At 40.5% G+C, this 6,000-nt stretch overlaps 1 protein-coding gene across 1 annotated transcript in view; it reads left to right on the top strand.

Annotated features, from left to right (window-relative positions):
* The first annotated feature begins 255 nt into the window (after positions 1 to 255).
* LOC137521916 (IgGFc-binding protein-like) overlaps positions 256 to 6,000 on the top strand; it is a 237,839-nt gene continuing 232,094 nt past the window's right edge. Inside the window, exon 1 of the mRNA XM_068241793.1 lies at positions 256 to 281. The gene's annotated coding sequence lies outside the window, so the exon portion shown is untranslated. The remainder of the gene's footprint in view (positions 282 to 6,000) is intronic.

Genomic DNA, 6,000 nt, shown 5'->3' with positions numbered 1-6,000 from the left:
AATTTATTAGCATATTTACATACATTAGGGTGTGAGAACGGCAGCAGACCATTATCATACAATGCTGCATAGCTGTCACACAGATACATTCAATTTGATCTTGTGCCAGTCTGCCAGGACTGGACTCAGGGAGTCTTTCATAACTTCTGCTGGGAGGATCTCTCAGTGTGGTTACTTGTTATGCTAATAGTCTTCTGTACTGTGTCCTGGATGCATTGAGTATCCTTTATAAAGCTTGGCATGTGCCAGTGAGCTCTAGGTCCTGGGCAGGAGAGGAGCAGGTAAGAGGTAACCCTTGTGTCTGTGATCAGTCTGAAGCAGCAGAAGACAGAGCTGCTATTATTAGTGGCAGGATAGGCAGGCAAAACTCTTCAAGGATACCCGAGGTGACATGTGACATGATGAGATAGACATGTGTATGTACAGTGCCTAGCACACAAATAACTAGGATATGTACCTTCTTTTTCTTTCTCTGCCTGAAAGAGTTAAATATCAGGTATGTAAGTGGCTGACTCAGTCCTGACTCAGACAGGAAGTGACTACAGTGTGACCCTCACTGATAACAAATTCCAACTAAAAAACACTTTCCTAGCAGAAAATGGCTTCTGAGAGCAGAACAAAGATAAAAAGGGTCAATTGTTCATAGATAGATTTTAGCTCTGGCATACTTTAATGAATGTGTAAGTGAGCAAAAACAATAAAACAGTTAAAACGTAAAAAGTAAATTTAAACATAAAACTGTGGAATATGTTTAAAAGTCATTTTTAGGAGAAGGAAGATGGATACAATTGTTTATTTCATTAGTTTATTTTTCGCCTCGGGTGTCCTTTCACCACTTTCCATTCCAAGGTTTTACCCCTTAAAGATTCCTGACAATTTTGGCATTTCAGCTGTCACTTTTGATAAAGCAATAACTTGTTTATTACTTGTGCCATCAAAGTGATACGCATGTAGATTTTTTTTTTTTTCAGAACATGCTAGGCTTTCTTTGGGTAATATTTGTTTTCAAGAATTATTTAAATTTTATAGGCATTTTATAGGGAAAAAATAGGCGAAAGTGCAGAAAATAAACATTTTTTTAGATTTTAGCCTTCACAAATTTCCCATGACGAATGCCACAGTTATAAAACATCTCTAAATACTGTATGTTACTTGGATTTACTGTTTAAAATGATACCCTGCATGCCATGTTTTATCCCTAATTAATGTGGCGTACCATTATTGCCAGCTTGTGCATTTGTTGCGATTGGATTCAATCACTATGGCGCACAGTTTGGGGACCCCAGTGCTGTACAGATACATTGATGGACAACAGTACATCTTATAAATGATTTAGTCAGTGTTTGCTCGTTGTAAAATCTTTTCTCTCCCTGATTTACATTCTGAAATGTATCACTGGTGGTCAGTGGTGGGCCGAAATTTTGCACATGCAAAATTTCGCATCGAAATTTGCATTTAGGCATCGTAATCGTAATGCGAAATTTCAGGGAAAATCATAATTTATTTCATATGTAATAGTAGTATTTCATAATTTTGCGTACATTTTCATGCAATTTTGCGAAATGTTGTGCCAACTTTAATGGTTAATGACAAAGCCCCTGTACATGCTATTGCTACTAAAATTGGTACATATGTTAAGGAGAGTATTAGGTACAAGGCAGAAAAATAATTTTTCAAAAAGACATTGTAGTTTTTGAGAAAATCGTTTTTAAAAATGGAAAGACAAATGGTTTTTAAACTGTCATTTTTCAAAATGTAAACAACATTTTTTCTTTGCATTTTTAAAAATCGATTTTCTCAAAAACTATATGGTTCTTTCAGAAAATTATTTTTCCCCTTGTACCCACTATTCCCTTTAAAGAGACACTGAAGCGAAAAAAAAATTATGATGTTATGATTTGTATGTGTAGTACAGCTAAGAAATAAAACATTAAGATCAGATACATCAGTCTAATTGTTTCCAGTACAGGAAGAGTTAAGAAACTCTAGTTGTTATCTCTATGCAAAAAAGCCATTAAGCTCTGCGACTTTCAAAGTCCTGGAGAGGGCTGTCTTCTGACTTTTATTATCTCAACTGTTACTAAACAAATTCCTTTTTCTCTGCCAGAGGAGAGGTCATTAGTTCACAGACTGCTCTGAAAGAATCATTTTGAATGCTGAGTGTTGTGTAATCTGCACATATTGTAGATTGATGCAATGTTAGAAAAACACCATATACCTGAAAATAAAAATATGAGAATGTTTTCTTTGCTGCTAATCTTCTAGTAATTATTCATAGTACACAACCAATTCATTATATCATATATATTTTTTTCTCGCTTCAGTGTCTCTTTAAAGAGAAACTCCAACCAAGAATTGAACTTTATCCCAATCAGTAGCTGATACCCCCTTTTACATGAGAAATACAATGATTTTCACAAACAGACCATCAGGGGGCGCTGTGCGACTAATTTTGTGCTGAAACCCCTCCCACAAGAGGCTCTGAATACCGCGGTACTCTGGGCAAACTGCCACAATGTAACAATGTTCACAGACAGGAAATGGCTGTTTAAAGCTGTCTGTAACAGCCAGAGCAGCTAGAAACAGCTACATAACTTGCCCATAGTAACAATGTCACCATGTAATACATGTCAGAATGTAAATCTGGGAGAGAAAAGATTTTACAATGGGCAAACACTGACTAAATCATTTATACATAATTATTGTAAAAATGAAGCACTTTTTTTTATTAAATTATTTTCACTGGAGTTCCTCTTTAACATAGGTAGAAATTTTGGTGGCAATAGCATGTATGGGGGTTTTGCTATTAACCTCCAAAGTTGGCACAAAATTACGTGAAATTTCACGAAAATTATGCAAATATTTATGTGAAATTACGAATGACTATGAAATCAATTTAGTTTGCAAATTGTAATTACGTATAGGCGTAATTGTGAAATGGTACACACAATTTAGTGAAATTATAATTTTGCTGATTACGATCGTCACTACTGGGGGTGACATCTTTACTGCTGGCAGATGATCTCTGCTGAATGTTGGTTTACTGAGAGTCAGTAGAAAAGATATCTGGCCTCACAGAACTATTGGGGGAAGGATTCCACATAATAAATAGCCTAGGTCAAGCCTCAGTGAGAGGCTACATACCAATATAATGACAGAAGAGAAGTATATAGCTATTGGAAGTTTTTCTGATGCATAAACCAGGATATTTCATGTAAAAGTGGGTATCCTGGATATTTTACTGCATTCTACTATATGTTGTTACAGTTCCTCTTTAACTTGATTTTAGGTAATAATATCTATGATTATTGTATGCTGCATTTAATAGATTGTAGAGTGTAAGCCTCTGGCAGGGTCCTCCCTTCCCTAGTGTAGTCTACATGATCATGCGCTCCTGTCCTATGACAGCCTGTACTTGTATTACTGGACCTACCTAACCAGCCCATATCGCATGACCATGTATCTTGTACCCTCTCCCTTCCCTAGTGTATCCTACATGATCATGTGCTCCTTTCCTATGACAGCCTCGTACTTGTATTACTGGGCCTACCTAACCAGCCCATATCGCATGACCATGTGTCTTGTACCCTCTCCCTTCCCTAGTGTATCCTAATCCTACATGATCATGTGCTCCTTTCCTATGACAGCCTCGTACTTGTATTACTGGGCCTACCTAACCAGCCCATATCGCATGATCATGTATCTTGTACCCTCTCCCTTCCCTAGTGTATCCTACATGATCATGTGCTCCTGTCCTATGACAGCCTGTACTTGTATTACTGGGCCTACCTAACCAGCCCATATCGCATGACCATGTGTCTTGTACCCTCTCCCTTCCCTAGTGTATCCTAATCCTACATGATCATGTGCTCCTTTCCTATGACAGCCTCGTACTTGTATTACTGGGCCTACCTAACCAGCCCATATCGCATGATCATGTATCTTGTACCCTCTCCCTTCCCTAGTGTATCCTACATGATCATGTGCTCCTGTCCTATGACAGCCTGTACTTGTATTACTGGACCTACCTAACAGCCCATATCGCATGATCGTGTATTTTATACCGTTTGCCTTGTATAACCTTGTTATGTCTGTCATCCTTGTATCATTGTATATATTTATGGTCCAGCGCTGCGTAATATGTTAGTGCTTTATAAAAAAAAAAAAAAAAAATAATAATAATAATAATAATAACACGGTTACTAAAGCTTTACTGTAGCCCCTCCCATTCCATGTGCAGCCCCCTCTTCCATGTGTATCATTCATGTACTGTAGCCCTTCCCATTCAATGAGCAGCCCCCACTTCCATGTGTATAATCTATGTACAGCAGCCCCCTCCCATTCCATGTGCTGCCCCCTCCTCCATGTGTATCATTCCCGTACTGCAGCCCCTCCTCCCATTTCATGTGCAGCCCCCTCTTCCATGTGTAACATCCATGTACAGCAGCCCCATCCCATTCCATGTGTAGCCCCCTCTTCCATGTGTATCATCCGTGTACAGCAGCCCCTCCCATTCCATGTGCAGCCCCAGCCCCCTCTTCCATGTGTAACATCCATGTACAGCAGCCCCTCCCATTCCATGTGTAGCCCCCTCTTCCATGTGTATCATCCATGAGCAGCAGCCCCCCTCCCATTCCATGTGCAGCCCCCACTTCCATGTGTATCATTCCTGTACTGCAGCCCTCCCTCCCATTTCATGTGCAGCCCCCTCTTCCATGTGTATCATCCATGTACATCAGCCCCTCCCATTCCATGTGCAGCCCCCTCTTCCATGTGTAACATCCATGTTCTGTAGCCCCTCCCATTCCATGTGCAGCCCCCTCTTCCATGTGTATCATCCATGTACGGTAGCCCCTCCCATTCCATGTGCCGCCCTCTCTTCCATGTGTATCATCCATGTACTGTAGCCCTTCCCATTCAATGAGCAGCCCCCACTTCCATGTGTATCATCCATGTACTGCAGCCCCCCTCCCATTTCATAAGCCGCCCCCTCTTCCATGTGTATCATCCATGTACCATAGTCCCTCCCATTCCAACAACTTCAAGAAGGCCATCAAAACTCACCTTTTCACTCTGGCCTACTACCCCTCACAATTGCTCTAAGCCCACAACTGAACTCTGGTCCCCTATTTTTCGTGTCCCTACCTCTCCCTCTGGATTGTAAGCCTTTGGGCAGGGTCCTCCTCCTTTTGTGTCCTACCTGCTCATGCACCCAGGGCCGGGCCAAGGCAGAGGCGAGAGAGACTCCAGCCTCAGGGCGCAGTGTAGGAGGGGCACACAACTCACTCAACTATCATTCCCCCATTGTGTTTGAAGCAGAGAGAAATAACTAGATAACTAGAGATTACGGTGTTGGGGGAACCGGGGGGGCCTCTTAGTCTAATAGCAATCAGTGTGTGATTTATTCAGGTATCTTCATTTTGCTGTATGTCACCCCTAAATATTGTCTGTAACCTAAACTAATGTCCAGCACTGCGTAATATGTTGGCGCTTTATAAATACAATAAATAAATAAATCAATAAGATGGCAGCCGCATTTTTTAAACTGAAATCGAATTTAAACTATTTGGTGTAGAACGGCGATTCAGGCATCAAATGAAAGAGGAGAGCACAAGCTATAGCATGGTATGCATCTTTAAGCACTTTGCAGTACTGGTCAGAGTCTCTTTGGAAGCTCCCCGATGCAAACAAAACACTCTGGAACGATTTGTCTACTGTGAACCGTAACATGAAAGTCAATAGACTTTCTCTCTCTCTCTCTCTCAAAATTCACCTACTGATTTTCAAGGGGAATATTTATTTTCTTCCATTCTTGCATTGTTAATGGCACAAGCCTCAAACCTGGTACAGTTCAGTCATTGGGTGACTGGGGTTCAGAGTCAGAAAAGGGGGTGGAGCCACAAAGAGCCAATCAGATTTGTTTCATTTCAATGCAAATTATTGATTCCAAACACTGCAAAACTCACAAACTTGGTCATTGAGTAATTAAGTAATTGTGTG

Source organism: Hyperolius riggenbachi, chromosome 6, assembly GCF_040937935.1.
Source record: "Hyperolius riggenbachi isolate aHypRig1 chromosome 6, aHypRig1.pri, whole genome shotgun sequence".
NCBI classification, from domain to species: Eukaryota; Metazoa; Chordata; class Amphibia; order Anura; family Hyperoliidae; genus Hyperolius; species Hyperolius riggenbachi.
This window is presented reverse-complemented; position numbering and strand designations above follow the sequence as displayed.